Genomic DNA, 26,935 nt, shown 5'->3' with positions numbered 1-26,935 from the left:
CTTGCTAGAATATCTAGCATATGATTGCATGTATTCCATTAATCACTTGAAAGGATTGTCCGATCATCTCAATTTATACATACTTGGCAACAAAAGGTATTTTGTGCAGTAGCAAATGGAAATGTACTTGGACATTTTAAGAGTGGTAAGTCACTTTACTCTTCAGCTTTTATTTCTCTTTGTGTTTGGGAACATAATGTCTCTGTGACTATATAGGATTACAAACCGTAGTCGTTTCCTATTGACTAGTTCATTGTGCAGCTCAAAGCAGGACAAGGTCATAGTTTTATGCCAAGCCATAGCTATAGCCCCGAAGGTAGCATGCAGTGCTTCATTAGCCACATTGAGTGGTACAGAATATTACCAATACCTAGTTGAAGAATCTGCTTTAAATCAGTGCAGTATCTGAGATATTCTTTCTGGAATACACAGGACTGAGAAAAAAAATTTAAAATGTTATGGTTTGACCATGCTAAATATTTTGTCCAATAATTTCTTTCATAACCAAAACACATACCCTTCACAGGTTGTAATAATTGGGTATGATTTTGGGACAGCCTTGACTCAGCCCATAGATGAGTACACCCTGATATATACAACAACGCGCCCTCACTGTTTTTCAGATGATTGTGTGTGAAACTAAGTGATAAAATTTGCACACACAAAGAAAGGTCACATGTAAATTCTGTACTTGGGTAAACATGAGGACCAGCATGCCAGAAATTATGTATGCAATTAGCATCACATACATGAAATGGTGTGTATAATTATAAGCCATGTTTGAAAATGCATCCTGTGTCTTGACAAACATTCTGTATGCTTCTATGCTCCCTGTCTATTCACTAGGACCTCAAGTGTTAGTCTTTTCACAACACTAAGCATGGGTGTCTTTATATTCACTGGTCCAGTTGTCATGAGATTTGCCTTCCAGCTATCATTCTCAGATGCTCATCAGACACTTATTCCAATTTAGTTTACAGAGTGTGAATGGTTCAGCTGCTGTCCTCAGTGTGGAGTTTTTAAGCAGCAGCTGTTGGGCAGTGATGATATTAAGTCTATATATCTAAAGGAAAAGACATTCTTGCAGAAAAAAAAATGACAAGTCAGCTTTCAGTTTTACAGAAGTCTTAGTTCTCACATTTTTATGGTCTGAAGGCTACGATGTCAGAAACTTTAACACAGACTCTTCCCACATAGAAGAGAGAAAAGTATGTTCACAAATGTGGAGAAGACAACTTCCTCTTAATTTTACACAGGCACATAGTATTTGTTTGACAGACTGTGTGGTTCCAGTATGTAATTTTTTTTTTTTTTAAACAGTGAAAGAAAACCTATTACGTGCTAAAGTGCACTTTCACCATAACAACAGTCTCAGTGCTATTTACCTGTACATAATTCTACTTAAAAGTTCTTTTTGGAGAATATTTTGTTGGTTTTTTTTTTTTCTCCTTACTAAAATTTGTAGATCTTTCACTTAAATTACTTTTAAAGGTCAATACAGTATACAGCATCGTGTAAGTCAGCTTTACAAGTAAGTGTATAAGGTCTGTAACTAAGCTTCCCTCAGAACTACTGTCCTGAACAGTGATTTTCTTGCTGATGACAGCAATCTGAAGTTTGCTATGAAAAGAACAAGTTTCACTGAAATGTTAATTAGAAATTAACTGTTTCCAAAACCACTGAGAGAACTGGAGGCCTCATAAGCAAATATTGATAAGAAGGAATGAGGAAATCAGTAACAAACATACTCGACAAAAAGTCTCTTATAAGATTCGCTTTGGGAAACATGAAAGGGAAGGGAATCTGATTGTATATAGCATTAGGCAACCAGCAGCTCTAAAAGGAGTAGCTTCCAGATGCACACGAGAAATTCTCAGATTTGAGGCATCTCCTAATAGACCCTTCATCCTAAAACTGAAGATCGTAGCCAAGCCACATGAAACTTCACATTTCTGTGCCTGTCTTGCCAGCTCCAGAGCAGCCCAGTAAATAAAATTCTTGCTATTACTAGTAAAAGGCAACAGGCTTTGCACTGACCTGTTTTGACTCAACTTAAAACATTGACAGACTAACAACATGGGCTGCATAAAAAGAAGAGTGGCCAGCAGGTCAAGGAGGGTGGTTCTGTCCCTCTACTCCACTCTGGTGAGACCCCACCTGGAGTACTGTGTCCAGCTCTGGAGTCCTCAGTACAAGAAAGACATGGACCTGTTGGAGCAGGTTCAGAGGAGGGCCACAAAAATGATCAGGGGGATGGAACACCTCTCCTATGAGAACAGGCTGAGAGAGTTGGGGTTGTTTAGCCTGGAGGAGAGAAGGATCTGGGGAGACCTGATTGTGGCCTTTCAATACTTAAAAGGGGCTTATAAGAAAGATGGGGACAGACTTTTTGGTAGGGTCTGTAGCAACAGGATAAGGGGTAATGGTTTTAAACTAAAGGAGGGTAGATTCAGACTAGATACAAGGAAGATTATTTTTTTTTTTTTTTTTTTTTTTTTTTTTACAGTGAGAGTGCTGAAACACTGGAACAGGTTGCCCAGAGAGGTGGTAGATGCCCCATCCCTGGAAACATTCATGGTCAGGCTGGATGGGGCTCTGAGCAACCTGATCTAGTTGAAGATGTCCCTGCTCACTGCAGGGGGGTTGGACTAAATGACCTTCCAACCCAAACCATTCCATGAATAAATTCCTGTTTCTGCACCTTTTGGCTGTAAATCTTGGCTATGACACCAGGAACCATGAAATGCCTAGGCTTGGAAGAGGTAGCAAGCTTCTGAGCAACTGCTATTTTGTATTACCCAAATGCTATCCCCAGATATAATGAAAATTTCCACACACAAAACTATCCCTTACCAGCACTCATGCAGCTTCTGCATTTTCTTATTTTGTCTCCTAGACAAACTCCCCAAACCCCGTTTCGAGTGGCATCACTACTAAGTTACAAAGCAGGTATCTGCTGTATCTCAGGTAGAATTTGCCAAGTAGAATAATATTTGTATAAAAGTTAATAAAAACATTCCCATTCGGCAACAAAATGCTTTTTGGAAATATCTTTTCCTCAACAGCCACCAAAAATTCCCCATGCCCATTTTTTCTTTAGCAATTACCTTATCTGACCTGGTTTCTTTCTGAGGAGGTCTTAATGTCACTAGCCTAGTGCACTAGGAGAAAGTTAATACAATTAACTGGAAAGCGCTCAGGAATCAGACTCAACAGGATGAAAAGCACTACACAAAAACTTGGGCTGGGGTTTCTTGAGCATCTGGGAACACCTAGTTAACATAAAGAATCCTCAGTGACTTAATACTGCCAAGCACTTTTATTCTGGCTTGCTTACAATCATCTTGTGCTAATAGCCTGTCCTTGTGCTAAATTAGTTATCAGACTGCATGCGTTTGGGGGACCTGAATGCAAACATCTAGGCTGCTGTCACAAACAGACCACACAAAGCATTTCCCCATGAGAAAACATTGTATGCATTGGTCCATCCGAAGATAGCACTTACAATACAGCATCCTTATTAAACTTGAAAAACTGCAGTTTTTTCTCAGTTGTTACTTAAATGCTGAACAGGGCTGCTGGTGGGATCATAAGCACTAATCAGTGTGGGTTGTTGACAAACATAGATGTTACTCAGAGAAGATCTTAACAGCCAGCACTTCAGTGTATTTCATGTGTGGATCCTCTAGTTTTGGAACTCATCACTTTACTAGCAGGGATGAAACTACCCCATTACCTTTTTAATGATGACTAAGAGATTGAAGCTGAAAGGCCATCAACATGCTGCACTCACAGACATCAGGCCACTCTCAAACAGCTTTCTCTGCCCACTGTTCCTCAACAGTTTTAGAGGGACAGAAACAACTGCTTTCTACAGCTTCAGTAGTATACTAAGCATCATTAGAAAAATATAGCCAGAAAATAGTTGACCTAATTCCAACCTTTCCATTTATATTTAAAGCTTTGAAGGGTGTGCCACAGGCTACAATTCTTAATTTTATCTTCATTAGTTTGCAAAGATAATTTCTTTGTGTTTTGGAGACTAAGCACAGACACCAACTCCCTTTGAGCAGTGCTTCTTGGTTTTTGGGAAAGATCAACCCTAATATTGAAATTTCTTTTTGAATAGAAGTCAGATTGCCCTATGATCACTGCTCACTGTTATGAATCTAGAGATACTATTCTAGAACCGAGACTCGACACAAAAAACTGACTGCAATTCTTCCTTCTGAAATCTTGTAACATACGTAAAGCTTTGGCATCCACCTAGAGAATGTTACACAGCTGATGAGTAAGTCCAGACTACTGCTGGCTGAAGCATTTCCTCCATTCAGCTTATCCATACCATCTTGTTTCCTTTACACTTGATTTTATCTATTTGTCTCTACTAAAGATGCAATAAAGCAACGTAGCTTGAAAATGAGACAATTCCGAATTAGTGATAGTTCCAGCCCTCAGTAAGAAGAGAACAACAGTGTGTGTTGTAAACATTCAAGGTCACACCTGGAAGTTATAGAACAAAAGTTTTATTCTCACTAGTGACTGATTTCTAGTAAAATCAACAAGAAACATGTCTTAACAATAAGGGACAGAATTTATCCAACAGGCTATAATACAAAAAGCCTAGGATATAATTCATATTTAGTTTTCTTACCTGGGTTCTTAGCTGCTTCTTGTTTGGTTCATTACCACAGACCACTATATGCAGACACTAAAGATGCAGCACACAAGCTCTTCACAGGTAAACCCATTTCTCATCATCTCACCAATTTCTCCATACTTGCATTTACTACAGGTGAAAAACGATACTTAAGAAAGTATGAGGAGATACAATACCCTTAGGCACCTTAATCTATCAATTTAACAGGGTAGTCTTTAAAATAGATTTCAATTCAGATATCTAAGAATGACAGAATAATTATATACTATGTAAATAAAATTCTACTCTAGATGAAAAACAATCCACAAGGAAAAAATCTCCATGCAGATTTATTCAATCATGCATGCCTCCTATGTTACTACTACAGCACATTACCCACAAACAATTTCTCCATTACTGAATACACTCAATCCATCTATCAGTGCTTAATAAATATTTGATCCTAATTAAACCTAATGATTTTCTCTGCTTCTGAGATGCTGCTGCAGATCAACAAAAGATTTTTTTAGGACAACACTTGCTTTAAATGCAAAATTCTGAGAATCAGGTGTGAATTCTGTTTAAAAATAAGTGAACATGGAAAAGATGTGTTTTCTCTATCAAGCGATTCTAAAAGGGGAAAATTAGTTACGCAAACCATGTTGATTTCCAGAAGACTGCATTATATACATCCCTGTCACCAAAAAACTGTAACTGATAACCAAAAGCCACTCAGCACCCTTGGGCCACCTGAAATGAAATCTAAGTATTCATAGATAAAATAATTTCTCAACATATTCTATACTTGATTACACACAACTGAAGAGATATCTTGTTACTTTCAGCTGTTTTGCCAGGTTATTTTTTTAATTAAGGAAGAAATTTTGGAGTTTGCATGTTTATTTTAGCATTCACTTGCAATTTTCAGTGTTCTGTTTAATCAGAAAAGTAGGGAGGTTTTCTTTTTAAAGACTTATCATTGCATAAAGAAGATTTTTGATTTTTTGTTAAAAACAGAACATTCCATAACATTTTTTTATAAATTAAAAGCTTTGTTCCAGCTTTGTGAAAATTCATCTGTTTCCCTTAGAAGTAGGAAGGTTACCATTAGGACCAGAAAGTTCGTTCAACCAAGCCAGGCACACAGGATTTAGGGCAGCCAGCACTGCTTCGTGGAGGTTGCGGTGGGGAAAGAAATTCCAAGGCCTGAAGCTCTCTCTTCTATCAAAAGAAATGTTAAGATACTGCTTTTTGAACACTTCCCAGGGATGGCTCTGGCACCCCGAAGTCAAATATATTGTAAGAAGTAAAGTATTCTGTCATGTATTAAGCTAATTTCACAGCTGTTCCTTTGCTGTTATTTTACACCTCACACACAGGTTCAGAACCTTTCATTTTGAACAATTACTGATACCTTCCCCACTTTGAAGTATTCATAATTTTTCAAATTGTGCAATGGATTTGTCTGTACACAGCTTATTTCCTAGCTGTCAAAAAGAGAATTGCCATCTTAACTGGCACTAACTGGTGGCTCCAGCACAGAAGGGATTTGCATGCTTGCCTAGATAAAGAGTTTGCCCTGAGACACACTCTATAGTGGTATCATGCCAAGGGAGAAGCATCATCTGCTTCTGTGACTTCTGGTGCTGCCTGAGAGAACTTTTATTTTGGGGACTCGCTCCTGTACCCTTCCCAGAAGGTATATTTTGCACATTTTCCTCCAGCTAACCAAGGAAGAAAATCAGAGGCAAACATTCCTCCCTCAAGCTGAGCCCACAGATGAAAATTAGAACCTCAATCACTTATGTGAAGTAATAATGGCAAGAATGGGTGCTTAAAACTAGTTTAAAGTAAACATTCTAAATTGTTTCAGACACCTGCAGGAGTTCTAATTTGTTTTAATGCATGCATCTAGCAATTCCAGAAACAGCACATTCAGCAGTATTGCCAATATCAGCTATTTAGACAAAGGCAGTTAAAAACTTCAAAACAAAAATTAAAAATAAAATTAAAAAGAAATACTGTATCTTCTGTACCTGGAGCTAACTTAACTTCTGATTAGGGGACAATTGGAATATCTTTTCAAGCTTTGGCTAGATATTTCAAATCTAAACAAAGCTGAAATCTTCAGGTAATTTCAGGAGATATAGAAGTGAGACTTCATGAGATACAAATAGACACTTGTGCATGAAATGACAGGAGATGGCAACACAGACTAAGGGCTGGGTTCGTTGCACTTATTTAAACTTGAATTGTTTCCTTAGGAACTCCTATTTACTTGAGCAAGCCATATAGGCACTTCCAAGGAGTGATTAAGCCCATTCCAGATCAAATTTTTCTCTGACTGAGCTGCTGTAGACTACATATGGAATCCCAATTCTGGCACATTAGTGAAGAGCCTAAAGTTCAGTGGGTCCAACCTGAGTCTTGCTTAAATACTGAATTTCAAGTGTACAATTTTCAAAACATTACTTCATGGGATTCTCAGCCCCTTTTCAAGAAGCATCTCTGCTCACTACAATGGTTTGAGTTACAGGCTTTAATGCTTTTGAAATTCCTACTGTGCATCTGCCCCAAGCCTGAACGCACATTATCTTTATAATCTGATACTTGAAGAGTTTATATTTCTCTGAAGGGTTAATATAATAGGTTTCAAGTTCCCATATCACTTAATTACTGCCAGAAGATTTTCTTTAGGAGAATTTAAAGTCTTGGTCTTAATTCTCCCTGAATACCTGTACTTTTCTAACAGACAGTAAAAAATATTTCACAATGACAGCATCTACCTCCCTATTTCACTTTCCCTCATAGACTGTTGCTTTCAAAAGTAGTCCACTGCATTGCTGGTTTTGCTAGTAATGTTCTGACAGCAATGCTAGACATGGGTAAATGCAAAGCTAGCTTGCATTGTATAGAAGAATCCAGATGCATTTGCCTCCTTGTGTGCAGGGTATATGGTTATTTTGTGCATGTGCAGCTCAACTGTAGTAGGACTACATATCCAGGATGTGGTACAGCTTTCAGAGCTCTGAACAAGAGCTCAGAACACAAGCATAACCACTGAAATTCATATGGGAAGGTGTTTTGCTAATAAATGGTAACAATCTGAAAAAGCAATTCTCTAATAAAAAGGAATTCATAAGGTAGAAGCTATTACAACATCAGCAGAGCTGCTGCACTTGACACATGAAATAAGGTATTAAAATAAAAAAGTAATGACAGTAATTATTAGTACTTACAAAACCAAGATGAGGAAGGGAGGCATGTAATTAATTTTTAGCATTCAAGACAGAGGATCTAACAAAACCCAAATCTTTAATTTCAGACTTTTTAAGAGAAAGACTGAGACCATCTCTTGGACAATAGTGTAAGTGTAGGTGTTTATATGCTGGAGCATGTAAGAAAACAGGCCTCCCCTACGATGTTCACAAGGTAGGTGTCTACACTCCAGAACTGCAATTTTTTCTTCGTTCCCCAAAATTGAAAATTACAGCTACTTTTCACTAAAAAACTCCCCATCCACAACAACTATTAATGGCCTGATTCCACAATGAACTCTGAGCCTACCCCCTCTTGCTAGATGCACCTGAGATCCTGATACAGGGATACAAAGCAGCATAGGTACTGTCCTGTGCAGAACTTAAAGAAACAAGCAGGAACAACACTGGAGGAATTCCTTTCACTATCTTTAGTACCATATTGTGGTTTGACAAAATCAACGCTGCCAAACTGCTTCTACTTTGCTGGTTTTCAGATGTTTTACATTATAATATATTTAATGTGGGGTTTGAAATGCACTTCTGTATCTCTGTTGTTTTATTTTCGTATTTTAACCCATTCTGCTTTTTAGTATGTAGAAGGCATGGTGATTTTTTTTTTTTTAGTAAACAATGGCTAACCCACTATTGCATTAGTGAGCTATATATCAAGAAACTATACAGCTAAAGACTGTTTTTGCGCAGCTATTTTATGATTTTATACAAAAGACGGCTAAAAGTTTGTTGTTAAGGAAGCAGCATAAGAACGACCACATTTATGACTAAATAGCAGCCTTGTAACTAACCTAGTGTATGGGGTAGTATACAGTTGCCTTGACAGAAGAATAAATGGATACTAATCTCTGCTCAGGGGACTGGAAAAGCTGACAATCGTCTGTTACCTACTGTGATGAATATCCCGTTGCTTACCACATGTCTACTAATTTTTAATGTGCAGTGATGTAAAATGACTGTCTAGACCAGGTTTTCTTCCACCATATTAGTTCACTCAGAGTTCACCTGAGCAGCTTAAAGAAGGCACTTCATATTGAACACAATCACTTTGATCATTCTTAATTTATAATTATAGCAGAAAAAACAGGGCACTTCAACAATGTGGGAATATATGGGTTTTTTGGGGGACTTCTCTGCTTACTCCAGTGTGCTTTTTTTGACTTGCTGTAATCCTGTACCTCGTGACTGCTTTTATCTGTGCACTGCTCTTGTGCTGCCTGTGCTGAAACAGAGAAAGGAGCTGTGCTGGCAATTCTGTTTGTGTAGGCCAAGCAGTAGAGGCCATCACCACCCAACTAGATGCCACCTGAAGAGAACAAAGGAATAAATGCACCCTATACAAAACCAACTTACTGTATAGTTCCTTAAATAGAGTCCTTCGGGAAAACATTCTCCCAGTGGAAGAAAAAAAGATATATTTAAATAATGGACTTAATTTGGCAGAAGAACTACTGAAAAGGTGCCTGCCTTCCCAGTCATTCCAATCTCAGTACTAGAATTCATCACCTTCTTAATCGGTGTAACATAACTTTTTATGAAATCAGGTTATAAACTTATTACTGAAACAAACTGCATTCAAAGTACTGCACAAGCAGTTACACTGTGCAAAACCAGCTTTTACTGGTAAAACTAACAACATTAAGAATGATTACTTTTGAAACATGAGTAAAAAATTTGGAGGAAAGCAGAAGATTTTGATACAGCTTTGGCAGGAGAGAAAAATAAAATATAACTTTGTAACAAGCTGTTTTTTAAAAAAAACACACCATTCTGGGACTAATTGAAAGTCATTAATGACTTCAGGTGAGAGGGATTCCATAGCTCAAGAAAAGTGAAGAGCCTGGTCTCCAGGTCACTGTGTCTCTACAGCACAGGGCATATTCTCCATGAAATGCCCTGGTCCCCAGGTCATCCAGACATGTGCGAATGGAGAGACAAGGCAGGTCCCACCGCTACGGTTGCAGATTCATGTCCCAGCTGTGAAGCACCTCATGCAGTACCCTGACCCACAGCGTAGAAAAAGCCTCTCAGATTGAAGATGTCCAAGTAGTAAAGATGTCCACACAGTACAACATACAGGAAAACTATTTTGCATAGGTGCAAGGAAGCTTTATATTGCGCATTTTCACTTCACAGGGTTGCCTGGGCCCAGGCAAACGTGGTATTTTCTGCATGACCGTCAGTGGAGCATATACCACATAACAGTGATTTCTTTGAATCTTGAAGTCATCTGTTCTTTCAGAGGTAAAGGGAAAAAAAGGTTTGTGTGGGCCATGCAGTGGCATGAAGGGAAGTAACTCACACTAAATTTTGGTGAGGACAGCTAGTTTCCCCAAGTTTCATGTCTGTCTGTTGAAAGAGACCAACAAAGCTTTATTCAGAGAGCAACCATGGGCAAACATCAGAACCTGCCTGGCCCGTTGACAACACTGTTCTTTTACATGTTAAAGCAGCCACCGAGAATAGCCCAAGTAGGCTAGAGTTATCATTTGTTAATACCACTCTTATCTTCTGCTATAAAAGTTAACAGTATGAAGTCTTTAAAAAATGCTACTGGAATTTAATTTTTATTCCTCAGGAACCAGATTCTGTTAAACTGTACATCTCTGAGGATTCTTGCAATGAACACTCCATGGTTAAGACTACTGAGCTGAAACTACTAAGGTATATCAAAGTCTGAAGGTTGTGAACAAAACAGGCACTTTCCCATTTCCTACAAAGGCTACCAAGGACAAGTTACCCAGTTCTAAAGTTGGTTTAACTCAATCTAGGATCCTGCCTTCACCACAGGAAAGGTGCATCTCCTTTCCCTGTCACTTCTGCTTCCCCTGTGTCAGGTCTACTTATCACTTGATGTGGGGTGAGTTGGACTCATCTACTGGCCCAAATGAGAACTAATCCTGCAACCAAGACCAGAAACTAACACCTGCTTTTGCATATACATTTTCAACTAGCTAAGTGTTATACTGACTTAAAAATGATTGTGAAAATAAGGGGATAGTTGGCCTGCAGTTCATACGGACTTCATACGCAAGCTGGTCTTTTTCAAAGACTAAGAGTTCACTATATCTCTAGCCTAATGTGCTTAATTACACCACAGAAAGCATGCAACTAGTCGGACGAGCTTGTATGAGACCTTGGAATCAGCTGTCAAGCTAGTATCTCTGTGTAGGTCAGAAGGACTTCATCATTCCAAAGAGCTGGCAAGCTAAGAAAGCCTATAGGAAGGACAACCGATTAGCCACAGAACAGTGATATAGCACTGAATAATTTTGAAAGACAGTTTTTCTTGATGTTCCAAATTATACCATCCCTGCCAGAATATGCTAATATTTTTTTCTAATATAATGCTCTGTAGCTTGCAGCTTCAAAAAACCATTAATGAAGAAAGGTGACAGATTCTGCTCTTAGCTATAGAACCTTTATGCTGCTCTAGACACTGACTTCAGTAATATTCCTACTGCTCTGTAACAGCAAAAGGAGGAGATTGGGAAATGGGCACAAAGGTGAATGAAGGTATTTAAATAATTTCTGACATTAGGAACAGGGACAAACTACATTACTCAGCCAGTAATTTACTTAGAAAAATCCATCCGACACTTCCGAAGAAGAATGGTCTATCCACTTACTAGAAACACTACGCTGTGTATGAAAAGGGCAATACGAAGCTCAAAATGGTAACAGTTTTAAAAACCGTTTTCATCATTGATATTGACTGAAGATGAGTCATTGCTGCATTAAAGTTACTCTCAATCTCTAAAATATGGTAACAAGAAACCTGACAAGCTACCAAATAAGGTCCAATTTAAAAGGTAGCTTGAAATTAAGTTGCAGAGTTAACAGTAAGGAATCAGTTCAAGTATGCTGCCTGGTCAAAACAGAACAAATTGCCCAGAAAGACTATTTTAATTCCCAGTATTAAGTATCTGTCAATATGAAAGGGAATACTGTTGAAAAATAAATATTGACTAATACAGGGTCAGTTTTTCTATACTGAGTATCAGGGTACCCACAGCACAATACACAAACATGGCAGAAAATTAGAATACTGCACCTGCAAGAATTAAGCAATTGAAAGCTTTAACTGACAAGGTCTACTTTGCAACTGTGTGTCTATTCATCCAAGCATCCCTGAAGCATCTGACAAACTCCTTCAGAGATGAGATATCATGTCCACCATAAGGTTAAAACAACCCCCGTATTTTCAGAAAAGAAAAATCAATCAACATTAAAGCTAGCCCTCTGTGCTGCACCCATGGGGGCAGGGGGATAAAATAAAGTAAGATAAAATAAAATAAAATCACACTGCATCAATACTATGAGAATCTCCTTGGCATGTGCAAAGGCTTGTGTCCACATATATAGTAACTGTCCATTCGACAATCATTGAAATATTTGCACCATTAAAAAGTTTGAGCTCCTGCTTCCTTCTTTTCCTTCAATTAGGCTTGCCCCACACATAAGGAACTTTACACCTTCTGATCGCTTTCTAGGACCTGCTATTGGTATTGCTACAAGGTTACCTTTGAGGATACACTTGTATCCTGAGGCACACCAGTGGCTGCCACACCTCAACTGCTGAGGGAGCTGCCCTTTCCTCACTGCTGTGGAGCAGCTTGGAGTGTCCCAGTATTCTCCAAGGCACAGCTCCGGAAAGCCACTCTGAAGCTTTCAAGCTGACAGGCAGAACATCAGCACAGAGAAACAGATGACTGTACCAAAGGTCTTAATGAAGCTCTCCACCTTTTCAGGCAGTGAAATTGCATCCTGGCAAATTAATGAGCAGAATATTTGATGGTACCACGACAGTGTAGTTTAGCATTTCCTAGGGCAGGCTTCCATTACAGAAACAATGGATTATGCCAAAATTAAAGATGATTTAGACCAAAACCTCAAATGGTCTAAGATACAGAAACATCCTCTGCCACAAGAGCACCTAAAGTTTCTTACAGTCTTGATCAACATTTGTCCTACTTCGTAACCTCATCAGTATCAATCAAGTCTGAAATCGCACTGAAGTACAGGACACAGTTTTTCTCAAGACTGACTCATTTTTTAATAAAGGTTTAACAGTTCTTATAGGACCCTCGTTTTACAAATATGTATAATTCAGGAGTCTGAATCCACCTTTATTTTGATAACAAGAACATACAATTTTTAGCATGTTTTAGCAAAAAGCAGATTTTGCACTTGTGCATTTTCCTTCACAAACAGAACAAGATTCATGTACCAAATGAACAAAAAAAAGCAAAGACACAGCTTCTAAAAAAGGATCTGCTAACAAGCAGTATCATTGTCAGCTCTCTTTATTAGCCAGTTCAAGCATTAGAGATAATGTTTATTTAGACAACTTGACCTACAACACGTTAAGTTTATTGTCCTTCCTACCACCTCTCCAGTGATAATCCAACACTGCTAGAAATGACCTACTAGTTAAGTATACCAACGCCAAATGAAAGATTTGGGATCCAGCTCCCTAGTTACCTGGTTCTGCAGCAGTCTACCATATTTAAAGCAGCTAGCAGTAACATCTCTGGTAAAATTCTTTATTAGAACAGTATATTTTTCTTGGTTACAAGAAAACTGTTCTTCACTAGAATCTTAGTAGGCAGGCACAGCAAATATGAAAGTGAAGGAAGCCCTTTAAATGATCAAAGGAATGCTAAGCATGTTCTCACTGGCAGTTGTATTGCAAAAAGCCAATTATTAATAAGCAAAGATCTATGGTAGGCTTTCTCAGCAGGTAAGGTACTTGTAATCCAAGGACTGAAACTGTCACTAAACATTGACCAATAATGGTAATGTTGAGAGAAAAATTATGAAGTCAGCGCTAAAGTTAGGGCACTGACTTGCATCTAGACTGGAAAATCTAGAGACCTAGTTTGACCTCTCATGGCCCTCAGCCTGAACACAGACAAAGAACAAAGTATCAACACTGCAATATGCACCCACAATACAGATGAGAAAATGCAGCATGCATTTGAGTAACAATGTTTTAATAGAGGAAATATTCCTCAAGTTTCACCCTCATGACTGATTTTCTAATTCCTCTATTTGTCTAGCTATCATATCCATGGAATGATAAACACCATTCAAACAGCCGAGCCTTCACGACATGCCCTCAAATAGTTCTGTCTTGTTCTGGCTCCAGCTAGTCAAGTTATTTTCAGCAAAGGTCATCAAGTTCTGAAGTCCTTTAGAAAGCAAGAAAAACAAAAAATCCCAGTATTCGTCAGTTTTTATCTATTGCAGCTGTCAAGGCACAATTATTCTAAAAAGATATTTGATGAGCAGCCTCAATTAAAGTGTCAAGATAGGCCATTCTTATGGAGAAATAGATTTTTGTTGTTGTTACAGCTTGTTGCCCTTTTCTCTTCCTGTAAATCCATATCCATAGCTAAATCTATGCCCTAATTCAGAAATCGGATAATTCTCATGCAGGTCATTATGGTCAGAAATAAGCCTATTTATAAAAATCCAAAGACATCTGTTTCAAATGGAGGTCTTTACATTGCAGATTTTGAGGTATGACACATCAGCTTAATTCTCCATACTCTGACTGCACTTACACCCCTTCCAATTGTGTGCAAATCCAGTGTGAAGCTTTAGTCAAATCACAATTAGTCCAACATGTGTCTTGCAAATATGCACTTGGATTTTGAAATGTAATTATGCCTCATACATTGTCTAGAAAAAAAAATTAAGTGCTGTATTTATTCCACATAAAATTTTTGGAATGAATAGTAAAGACAAAACCATCCTAGCTTCACTTTTTAAATACACCTTGAGCTGACCCTGTAAGAACAGAGAGATTGAGTAGTTTAAATTCTTTGCTTAGTCCAGACACAGAAGAGGCCGTGGCCAGACTGGAACACCATGATATCTCATCTCAGGAGATACTGCTTTGCCAGCAGAGCATTGCCTGTGTCAAACGGACTAAAGCATTTAACTGACTTCACATAGACAAAATTGCTATGCTATCGTAAACCGTGTGTGATCATTACTCGCCTGTATTAGACTGAAACTAGCAACCTAGGCCTACATGTGCTGTTATCTATTTTTTGCCCTGATTGATTCCCCACACATTGTTTACAGTCAAAATATTTTATTAATTAAAATGCTGCAATCTATGGTTAGTAATTCCCTTAGTCTCTAATTCAAAGTAACATGATTTGTCATTCCTTGCTTCTATGTGGAATAGAACAATTTTACTATACAGTGCATGCAAACATTATAGAGAAAACAATCACATAGTGACTTTTATCAGTATCAGTGTGAAAGGCAATGACACTTAGCCAGTAACAGCATAAAATGGAAGAAGCTGACAAAGAACTGACTGAAAAACTAAGGTTTGAAATGTCACAGTTCATGTTAGTAGCACAGCTATATCTGAAGGGCCAAACCAGCTACCATGGTCTAAACTGAATGGTCTTACACTGAACTTTGAGCTTGCTTTCTTATTTGTCCACTTGACAAAAGCAGGACAGTTATTTGCATGGTTACGCTAGCAATCTTGGTATTGATTATTAGCATTAATAGCTCTTAGTGCCAGGGCTACCATCACTGCTTCATTGCACTTGGTACTGCCCAAACAAGAGCGTACCAGTTCTCTTTGTTCATCACCTTATAGCAGTGACAGATAGGATGAACTTTTCCTTAACTGTGTACTATTACAAATTTCCAGGAATAATTTCTATCAGTTTCATATAAAGGATATGAAAATTTCTGTATAATTCGAATAACTATGCCGGAATCAATGCATTTCCATTTACTTAGAAGTACATTTAAGAGATATTATCATTATTGCTCATTACACAATTTAATGAGAAGTTAATCCATGCAATCATTATTTTTTTCCTCACTTGAGGAAGAGAGTTACTGCTGTGAGTTTTCAGAAAGGAATTTACAAGTGTTACAGCGTGCAACTTTCATGCTCCGTTGCACGAATTATTCGCAACAATTGTGAAATTACACAGTGATAACAACAGAGAAAGAACTATACATCAAACAAGTCTGCTTAAGATACTGTAGTTACAAAGGGAAAAAAAACCAGGATGGTTTACACACAGAAAGGTTATTGCCAGAAAGATCAATGAATAGATGAGGTGCACGCACTTCATGTGGGATGTTACGTTTTAAATTCTGCTGAGATTTCCTCTTCTGTTAGCTGTAGAACACAGCCTACCACTACCGTGCATGATAGCACACTTGGATATAACAACTTTCATGTAATTCAAATGGATGCATGAAAGCACCAAGTGCAAAACCGAAAAGGGGAGGAAATGAACAAAAACTGAGTATAAGAATGCCATCAGTTCTACAAAACACAAAGTATCATTCAGTGCCTATTGTGCCAGAATCAGAGGTGTTACTTACAAAGGACCCAGGTTTTTAAATTTATTAAGTCGTTCATTCCAATATTTTTACAGTTGTATAACAGATGGGAAAGATATTCTCTTTGCAGAGAGAGATACTCCTTTTAAAACCTGCCTCATTTCTATTTGGTGAGGAGCACGTGATCAAGGAAAGTGCATCTTTGACTGCAGAAACAAAAATAATCATAAAACCTCAAAAGAAAAACAAATTTAGAATTTTTAATCAGTCTAAACTTTTTTCTCAATCTAAATGTGGCAATTTATGCAAAAGCCTAAAGACAGTATTTTGAGTTCATACAAAACAAGGGAATAATATTTAAAATAACTTAAAGCACTTACACTACCTATCACCCAGTGTGATTCTCTCCTAACAAACATTTTGTCCATGTCCTATTGATTTTGTCAGTGTTTATTCAGCCTCAAAGGTCAGACTAAACACTGGGTCATGTAATTTGTGACCAAATAGGTAGACAGTTTCTAACACTGAATATTCAAGAATTCTGCAAGTGCATAGTAGCAGCTGTTTGTGACAGTTCAATAGGCTCAGACATGTATGTGAATGTTTTAAAGCCTTAAGAACAAGAACAACCTTCGTCCAGGTCACTCTGGTTTGCCAGATAATTGACAGACAAGTTACTAAATTCAATGAATGAATATTTTGTAATAAGTAGTCCAACCAGCTGACTCAAAGGTCTTTCAAACTTGCACTGTTGTGTTTGCTGGCCTGTAAAGGACTTACTCTAAGGAGCCCAGATTTCCACTGGAAACAGTTCTCCAACTCTAAATAAACGTTTTGGTCAAGCTATTGCTAAGAGTAGAACAGACTTCAAAAATTAGAGCCTCATTTTGATATTACTGCTTTTCATTCTACCTTGACCCAAGGAATACAAAGATCTGAAAATTCAACAAAAGCATGCTTCTTACCAATGTCACATAATAACAGTATTTTCAATCTGAAATACATTGACAGGTTTTGTTCAAATTCTGATTAGAAGTCAGCTCTTGGTTCATTTCAGCTGTTCTACCCATTCCTTATTACTACTACTATACATATTTTAATACGTATCTAGACAGATGAATTTGTTTCTTGACCAATCATTTGCTTTTACAAGCAAATATTTGGCACATCTCACCACAGAAATCTAGGCATTGTAAGTCATTTGGATGAGACTTCCAAGATCCCAGGAAGACAGATCAGCACCATGCTGACCTGCCGCCTGTCACTTAAGTGTTTTGCTAGAAAACCACCAAGCAGTCAGCTGCTACAAAGCGAGAAACTACATAATTATTTCCAAATCAGTGGATTTATGTTTATGCTATTTATATAAAGGAGGGAAATCCAGATGGGGTGGGGAGGCCAGCGTATAGCAGCAACCTTTGCCACTAGCATATACAAGCTTCACAGGACATCAAGTTCTGGAGTTCAAAATAATTCAGTATGGCCCATTTGAAGTACATTTATATACTCTTTAGGAATTCAGACATGTTTGCCTAGTTACATTTTTTGAGCCTTTAAACACCAAGTTTTGTGTATTTTTTTTTTTTAAATGGGCAGTTGATGATGGTGCTTTTCAGAAGCATCACCCTTAAGACAAAATTGAATTCCAGCTCAAACAGTAGATTAAACTGTACATCTGCTCAATTTTAATACAGCATCTTTCATTTATGCAAAGCCATTACTGTAAAATGCTTTGTGTGACTGTATTACTGTTAGCTACTCCAAGAGGTATCAGTGTGAAGTGGTGATATAGCTTTAAACATTTAGTTCTTACATTGCAGTTAGGCTTCTAGGAACCTGCCTGCAGATACAGTTGGGACATACTTTAAGGAAGATTTTTTAAAAGCTTTCAATATTAGCTTAGATCTGCTTCCAGAAGTCTAAGGTAATTCTTTATCACTGTTTCTGTCACAGGCAGAAGCAGTGTCTTTCAGTACATCAGAATGTGCCCAGGCTTTAAGCCATAGCATCTAAGCTTTTTGTTCAACACACACATTTGATATGTAAGACTGTTAAAAGTGAGGATAAGTTTTATTCTCACTTTTAAACTGTTACTTTGGGCTTGAGCTGTAACATTCCAAAAACCAGCTATCAGCTTCCCTTTTCAGCACTGGAAAGCTTTGTGCAGGACCCAGAGGGGAAGTAGAAACAAAAAGGTGATTTTACGCCATTTGGAGATTCAATGGACCTCTGACAGCAAGTTCCAACTGCCTTTATTTGGCTAACCATCACTATGGAAAGATCAACTAGCTAATTCTATATATTGAAGGCTATGAAAATTACTGAAAAATTCCTTCTACTGATAAGAACTTGACTAGTTCTGAAAGACTAAGCGTTATCAAGACTGTGGAACTAGCTCTCCAAATCAACTGTCCCTTCATAGGAGCAACATAGCTTATCTTCCCATTCTTGCCTCTTCTTCCTTCCCTCCCAGGAAGTAAATAAGATAATAGTATCTTGTTAGATTATATACTATTTATCTCTGCTGTTCTCACTTCTACTTCCTTTGACTTTGGAGAAGAAATCTGCTGCTTTCCAGAAGATCCAGAGACGTGACAGAGATTCAGGGCCACGCATACAGTTCTGCTGCATCCAGTTGCACTTCACCTCTTAGTTCACTTAGATCTATTGAGATGAACCACACAAGGGAGTGAATCCTACACAGGTGCCTCATGAAGCACTTACGAAGCTGAGTGGCTTCTTGCACACAGGAACTTGTTGCTCACTCTTTTAGCTTCAAAAGAATGGAGTCACTACTACATTTGTCACCTGTTTTTTTAGCACAGACTAGGGAAGATACGCACATTAAAGAGTCTCCTTTGCACCAGGTTGGTTCCTTTTTAAATGCATTTTTACTAAATGATTTTTTTATAGGGAACAAAACCTTTCTATGGAACAAGTCATTAGCAGTCTCAAGCATGGAAGCAGCTTAAGTGCTCAAGTTGCCTCCAGCAGTAAAGACGAAATGGCCTTTCAAACAGCATTAAACGTTTAGGGACATAAGCCACTAATGAAAAAGACTAATTCTTAAGCTACTAATATACAGAGACAAATGCAGTCTTACATACAAACATAAGCAGGTAATGCCTTATGTGAGCCACCTTGAAAACAGATTAAAGCATATTTATTAGATGTATGGTTAAGTGCTTACTTAGGAAGAGACAGTGCATAAGCACGCTTTTCTCTTTAAAGTACCAGCACACGGGTGGCTAAACAGGAAAATTCTCTACTACGTATCATGCAACTTTATTACCAAATCAGTATTTCTCAAACTCAAACACAAGTTAGAGTCAAATGAAACTCAAAGCTCAAGGCAGAAGTGAAAATTAAACTACTCTTGTGTGCTTCTTATGCAAATACTATCTGCTTTAGACTGTCAGCTTTTACTTTTTTTTTTAAAGATGGAAAATGAATACTTCTGAGGTTGCAGAATCTGAAAAATGTTTATCTCAAAAGAGAGGGTTTTTTTTTTAGAGAGGTTAAGAAACGAAAAGTTTGGACATTACAGTTAAAATTAGTTATCCTAACAGAAGATGCTCATTGCTATACTTGATTATTAGTAGAGTGATTGATTTTACCCCCTTCCCCAAACCCAGATTAATGATGATGAGCAGAGGCTAGCGTGAGAATCTGGGAATCCTGCCAGTTCCTAGTTCATTTGAATCAAAAGGCCAAGCACAGCCTAAGCCCTGGAGCCAATGAAGAGGCATTACCATCTTCCGTTACTGCAGACAGGAGCTAACCAGGTGCCATTGCACCCCTCTAAAGCAGCTAGTTACATACAGAATCACATCACAAACTTTTTCCAGAGCTATCTATTGCCATCTGAGAATAGCACATGGCTAGGTAAGTCCAATGCAGGCACAACTCATAGGTCTCACAAGAATACACATGCTCTCAGCACCCCCAATTTGGTACATCCCCAATCTGAGGCTAATGCAAGGAAGAGGCACCTGCATGATGGCCTTTCACTCAGATTAGTTTCCTCTGTCACCAGGTCTTGCTCTCCAGTTTTCAAAACACCCTTTTTCTTCTTCAACATTGACACATATTAAACCCATACCATTTCAACATATTATATGATCTGCTGATATAACCCTGTCACTTTGGAATTCTGCTTGTGGATCAGAATCCTGTACAGAATCCCATATAGAACAGATACCATAAAACCCTGTTGCCATCAATAAGTGAACTGAACTTCACAGAATCACTACGGCTGGAAAAGACCTGTAAGATCATCAAGTCCAACCATCAGCTAACACCACCATGCCCATTAAACCATGTCCCACAATGCCACATCCACACATTCCTTGAACACCTCCAGGGAGGGTGACTCCACCACTTCCCTGGGCAGCTTGTTCCACTGTTTCACCACTCTCTCAGTAAAGAAATTTTTCCTAATATCCAGCCTAAACCTCCCCTGGAGCAACTTGAGGTCATTTCCTCTTGTCCTGTCGCTAGTCACTTGGGAGAAGAGACCAACACCCACCTCTATGCAACCCCCTTTCAGGTAGTTGTAGAGAGCAATGAGGTCTCCCCTCAGCCTCCTCTTCTCCAGACTGAACAACCCCAGTTCCCTCAGCTGCTCCTCATCAGACTTGTGCTCCAGACCCCTCACCAGCTTCATCACCCTTCTCTGGACACGCTCCAGCACCTCAATGTCCTTCTTGTAGTGAGGGGCCCAAAACTGAACACAGGATTCGAGGTGCGGCCTCACCAGAGCTGAGTACAGGGGCACGATCACCTCCCTGGTCCTGCTGGCCACGCTGTTTCTGATACAGGCCAGGATGCCGTTGGCAGGGTAAAATCTAACTCCCGCCAACTTGGTGTCATCTGCAACTTAGACCACACAGTGGAAGCATCATTGACACATAGCGACAAGAAGTCCAAGCTATCACGATCTATTGTTTCTCAAAGTAACAGTTCAGTAATATCATACGTTGTTTGGAAAACACACTGGCAAGAAGGAAACATTTTCTGAAACAATTTGATCAAGTAATTCCATCATAAAATGCTTATGGACACACTCGCCTCCCACCCCTCTATTTGAGCTCAAAAAGACAATAAGGAGGGAGCACGTTTATATAACCTAAATTTTTCGAAGCGAGCCTTTATTCTTCACGCACAAAGAATTACAAACAAGGGTGTTAGGCCATTCCAGACTTAATGGGTTGCCTGGGACCATATCATTAAGTAAAATGAAAATTCCAAATAAGAATGTTTATTTTTTTCAATGTATTTGAAAGTGAACGAAGTGAACAAAGACACACTGTCAAAAGCAGAAACCTGCACAAAATGTTACTGTTTGTTCACCATGAATGCAGAGGTATACACTTACTGAATGAATGAAATTCCACTGCTCTCCTGAGATTTCCTCTCTTTAGTTGAATTTAGTGCCAAGTTCACTCCGCTAAGATTTGGGTTGTGTCAGAACGCCAGATACAAGTTCCTGTAAGTCAGGTCTGTTACTCAGTCAAAAATTAAGTGCCAAGCAACAACTTGGTCTTATATAGTAACTTCAAAGTTATATGAATTAAAAAATGACCATTAATAGACCATCCTTGGCCCTTACTTTGCACAACTCAAGCACTGCTTTCAATTGAAAATACTTGGTAAATATTTTGTTTATTATGCAGCCTAATTTTGTGTCATTTCTCCTCCAGCTATGTCTTCTGGGAATGTTAAGGCATCACAAAGTTCTACATTGCTCAAACAGTAACTACAGTATGGCCTCTGAAGTGTCTTAAGTTCCTTCAGAAGCTGGAGCTCATGCTTCATTTCTCACATGTGAAGTCTCACGTAACAAATTCTTTTTATATGAAAACCACCAAGGTAAGACAAATATTCGCTAGACTGTGATCAAAAGAACTTATGAACTACAAGGACAGGGTGACTGCGGGACCAGGGAAGCAGCTTTATGTGTCACAGCAAGACAGCAATAGGGAAGATCTTAAACCAAGAGGAATATAATTTAATTAAAAATGAGAGGGGAAAAAGAATAGAAACTGTCTCATTTGAAACAAAGTATGCCTGGTACCGAAATTCCCATGGCTTCAAGTGGATACCTACATTATACTATCAGTATCTGCTACTGTAAAGAAGAACAAGCAGAATTAGATCCGTGATTCTTAAATATCAGAATAAAACATTACAACTGAACCAGACTTGGTTTTACTTTTTCTGAAAAACTGTTAAAGAAAATTCATTATTCTTTTTAAACAAAATTCTGGTTTTTTAACAAAAATATGTGCTATATGAAATGTATACATAGGCTTCAGATTTTCTCTTTTTATCCAAAAATAAGCTGGAAAGCCTCTTATTAAAACTTAAATGAATTGGAAAGCCCCCAAACAGCTTTTATGTAAAAGCACTGATCTATTTTTTTTTCCTATGAAAATATAATGAGTAACTACAGCTTTATTTAAAGGTAGTTGTACATTTAATATATGACATGGGTTTTCAATATATCTTTGAAATAAACTAACATTACAGCTATAGCAAAGCCTGCAAAATGAACTATGCAGAACCAGGGCACGCAGTACATAAGTGCACAGTAATTGCGGTAAGCCAAAGCACCACAGCATATATGATCAGATGGACTAGGTATATATAGGCTGCCATTTAATGCTAGCCAATTGCTTAGAAAAGCCACAGCACTGAGCAAAAAATCCTTGTTCTTCCAAGTTTTTCTTCATTTTAATCGCAATAAAGAATAAAAATAGAAGGTAGAGGACAAAACTTCCTTTTGTTTGTGTTGTACTCAGTTAACACTTCATAATCAAAGAAAAAAAATATTTCTTTCAAGCAGTACTATCAAAACCTGAAGAAACTCTCTAAGCCACACATATCTTTAATAGAACTCTTACAGAATTATATTATCAAATTAAAGACTACTGACAAGCATGCTTACTGTGCTATGAAATAGGCACATCACCAAGAAAAATACACCATTGCATCAATAACGTGGACCTATTTTATCTACACAAGATGAATCCAGCAAGCAACAAGACATGAATGAATTGCTGGGAAAGTTTATTTTTAAACTCTGACTTGACACAGAATATACTTTGTACAAATTCTGAAGTTAATTCATTAAATTTAGAACATTGAAGCAGGTAAAGAATTTCAAGACTGAACAATCACCAATTTTGCTTTAAAACATTAAATTATTTCATTACAGCAAACTGAGAACAAACTACTAGATAAACAATGAAAATTCCACTTATACCGAAGTACCATACAGAATCATAGGTACTATTTTGAAGTTTCTAAAAGCAGCACAGTACTGCCTTTGCAGATTAGTCTTTGTACTTCATACAGAGCATGCAGCAGAACTACTAGCAAACAGAAGCTGGTTTTCTCTGAACACTAATTAGAAACTCAAGAATGCAAGCCATAAGGGCAGGAAGAAAGATAAATCCTTAAAAATATGACTTACCAGACAGACGAGTTTAGCTGTGTCTCAAATGCAGAGGAAGTAAAAAATTTCTCTATATGTAGATCTTGTTAATTTAGCCCTTTATGAAGGTTTCTCTCAAGAAATTAACTCACATGCAAGAGCCTGCAAAAGAAAAAGAGAAAGAATCTGAGCTGCTGGCTGATGTTTTTGTTCTAAGAACATTCGAGCTATTTTCAGCAGCAATGGGCTTGCCTACAATTAAAATGAAAATGCAGTACAGAATAACCAGCCTCCCAACCCAAGATAAAAAAAATAAAAAAATAAAAAAAATCAGGAAATACATAGCAAAAAGCTTTGTTCATTGTCCAAATTTTTATTTAAAGAAACAGAAAGAGTAGGGAACAACCATTGTGGATGACGAATGAAAAGACTGTTAAAAGGAAATCTGGGACCTTGAAGACTATTACCTGTAGTTCAGGAAATGAGCCACCACGGATATTTTTTTTATGTGAAAAACATGTTTGGAGTTTGGTCATCTCTGAAGATGCTTTGCATTCTTTACACAAGGGCTCATCTGAGATGGAAGTACTTCTGTTTGCATTTAAGTGCGACATATCTGGCTGGTATACACATCCGAGCACAGGACAAATCAGTTTACCAAGACTGAAGCCAGTAGTTTGTTTCTAGTTTGTATCTTACATTTCCGGTTTCAGCACCAGTGCTATTTTGGAAGCTTAATAACCTGAAGCTGCTGGCACTCCATTTTTTCTACCAGGGCCACTCAGTGACATGATAAAGATCTCCCTGCCCTCTTCTGCCACATCCCCAAACAGCCAGCTTACCTTCCCATAATGTAAAAATACTGGGAAACGTAGAGTATCAATCCAAATTAATGACTATAGGAAAAGACCCCAAACCATCTTGATGGGTACATAAAAGCTAATTACTTTGAAGTTTCAGACAACACAGATAAACTAAGTCAGTGGAAAACTACCATTGTTGTTTAACTTTTCACAGCTTCTTCTCGTACAGGAAGTATCCAAGATGTCCCTCTATGTATCTCAGCAATTCTGACAGACACAACTAACTTTACTTCACCAGAACAACTTTTCATACATGTCCACACCGTTAGGCACTGCCACTGAAAAACCTGTTACTTTTGCTCAGGAAAAGTTATGAGATTTGAAGTTGCTCTCTACTCAAAACCTAAAACAGGCTGGTGTGGTAAAATTACAAAACGTTTCAATATCTATTACATTTCCAATCAAGTCTACTTAAGCACACACATTTGAAAACATTTTAGAATGTCATGGGCCACCCTAATTTCTGATTTATTTGTGAACAGTAACTATTTGAAAGTTATACTGACACATGAAACAGGATGCCAGACACACAGGCTATTTAGTAAACTATTAAAATAGTAAAGCAATGCTCATTGTTAAAAACAAACAAAAACCATATTTGATCCTGAAGACTCATATAAAGCCATTAGCTATAATACACTTACACAATAATGAAAAAGCTGCTGAGTGTGAAAAATATAGCACAAACTCTTTCTGGATTAGCTCAAAAGCATCCCTTACCATTTGCTCCCAACTATTTTTAGTGTTACTGTAGTTAGAAGCAGCTACAACAAAAAATACAACCCCACAAACTCTAAACACCAACTTGTTAAATTAATCATTATTGCTGCTTCATTCCAAACGGCTAGTTTAGGACTATTATTTTACCACAAAACTAGCTCACAGAAGTTAAAAAGCTCAGTTTATATTTAACTTGAGATCCATGAACAAAGAGATTTAAGGACTCCAATAGCTTAAATTTCAGACAACGTATGAATGTGTGAATTATAGCCAGTCTGAGAGCTGTAATGGTCAGGTGGAACATGCATTATGGTTTGTAAACAAATACAAGACCTGTATGTACCAGACCACTAGTGTCAAATGCTATATTATCTTGCTATCAATAATGCTTTCATCTGGTGGTTACAAGCTAAATCAAATATCTGTATGCCAAATACTAATACTACACAAATATAAAAATAGAATAATGTGTTAAAATCATTATTAGCAGTATTAATTTACTACTGAAGTAAAACAATACACAATGCTTTGCAGCACAGCATTTCTTTTCTGAAGCATTTTCTCAGAAGGCAGATTTACCATTAGCTGATTTACCATCAAGCACTTAACCCATTTTTGTACCTTGTTTCTTCATACGCTCTCTGCAACTGGTTTTGTGTAAGTAACAATTTACCTATTAGTATTTATAGCATTTAATAAAAACAACAAAAGCGCTGTTTCGATATATACTGAGATGTGTTTTAACTACTGGATATAAATCAGATGATCTTTATATACAGGAAACACTAGATGCCATAAATATCATATATACCATATAGGTCTCAAAGATAAATATATCTTTGTGTTTATTAATAAAACAGAGAAATATGTCACTACTACCAAGATTATCACCCTATGCTTTTCAGAGGCTGATGATAATCATATCTCCCATCTTGTGGCTATCAGCAACGCTAAAATCAAACATATAATTTCTTTAGTGGCACACTGCAGTGCGATTTAATCAATGGTTGGTATTAAGCAGTTCAAACATGACCAAGAAGCGTACAGTTCACACTGCTAATTTAAGTACTTGGTGCAAGTCTCCAAGAGCTCCATGACCAGATGCTACAGGATTGAGTTTTGATAGAAGAGAAGAAAGAATCTTGATAGATGAGAGATACAGAAAATTGTTCACCATGCTGATAGACAAAAGAGCTGCATATCTGTTCCACTGCACAGATTCATATAAAGGAAATCTTGATGTTTTCTAGACCTAATCTTTCAAACACAGTTGAGTCACTGAAGCTTCACATGGAATGGCTGAAGAAGAATCCTCCTTTTGAGGAGTCACGCTGTCTAAATTTCAAGATATGTAGACGAACACTGTACAACCAGGTGTAATGACTTTTTTTCCTTTATATTATTCTATACATGTTTCTATTCAGGTATTTTAATAGTAGTGGAATACCTTCTAGTAACATGATAATGTGTCTAAATGAATTGCATATTACCTGCCCAGGAAGAAACAAGGAGTATGGGTAAGATTTTTTTCATTTTTTATTTTTTCCAAATAACCATGTTTCTTGAATTTGAACTCGAACTATGACAGATAACATTAAATGCATTTAACATTAGAGAAAGCAAGCACCATGCATGCACTTTGCATTTGCAGAAGTCTCTTAAGAGAATT

General features: G+C 37.7%; 1 protein-coding gene across 3 annotated transcripts in view; it reads right to left on the bottom strand.

Moving 5' to 3' along the window:
- Positions 1 to 26,935, bottom strand: part of SORBS2 (sorbin and SH3 domain containing 2) — a 192,436-nt gene that overhangs the window by 124,295 nt on the left and 41,206 nt on the right. For all 3 annotated transcript variants that reach the window (XM_059817367.1, XM_059817373.1, XM_059817375.1), the window contains one exon: positions 23,723 to 23,845. The gene's annotated coding sequence lies outside the window, so the exon portion shown is untranslated. The remainder of the gene's footprint in view (positions 1 to 23,722; positions 23,846 to 26,935) is intronic.

Source organism: Gavia stellata, chromosome 5 (assembly GCF_030936135.1).
Source record: "Gavia stellata isolate bGavSte3 chromosome 5, bGavSte3.hap2, whole genome shotgun sequence".
Taxonomy (NCBI): domain Eukaryota; kingdom Metazoa; phylum Chordata; class Aves; order Gaviiformes; family Gaviidae; genus Gavia; species Gavia stellata.
Note: the sequence above shows the minus strand (reverse complement) of the source record. Positions and strands in the feature narration are given on the sequence as shown.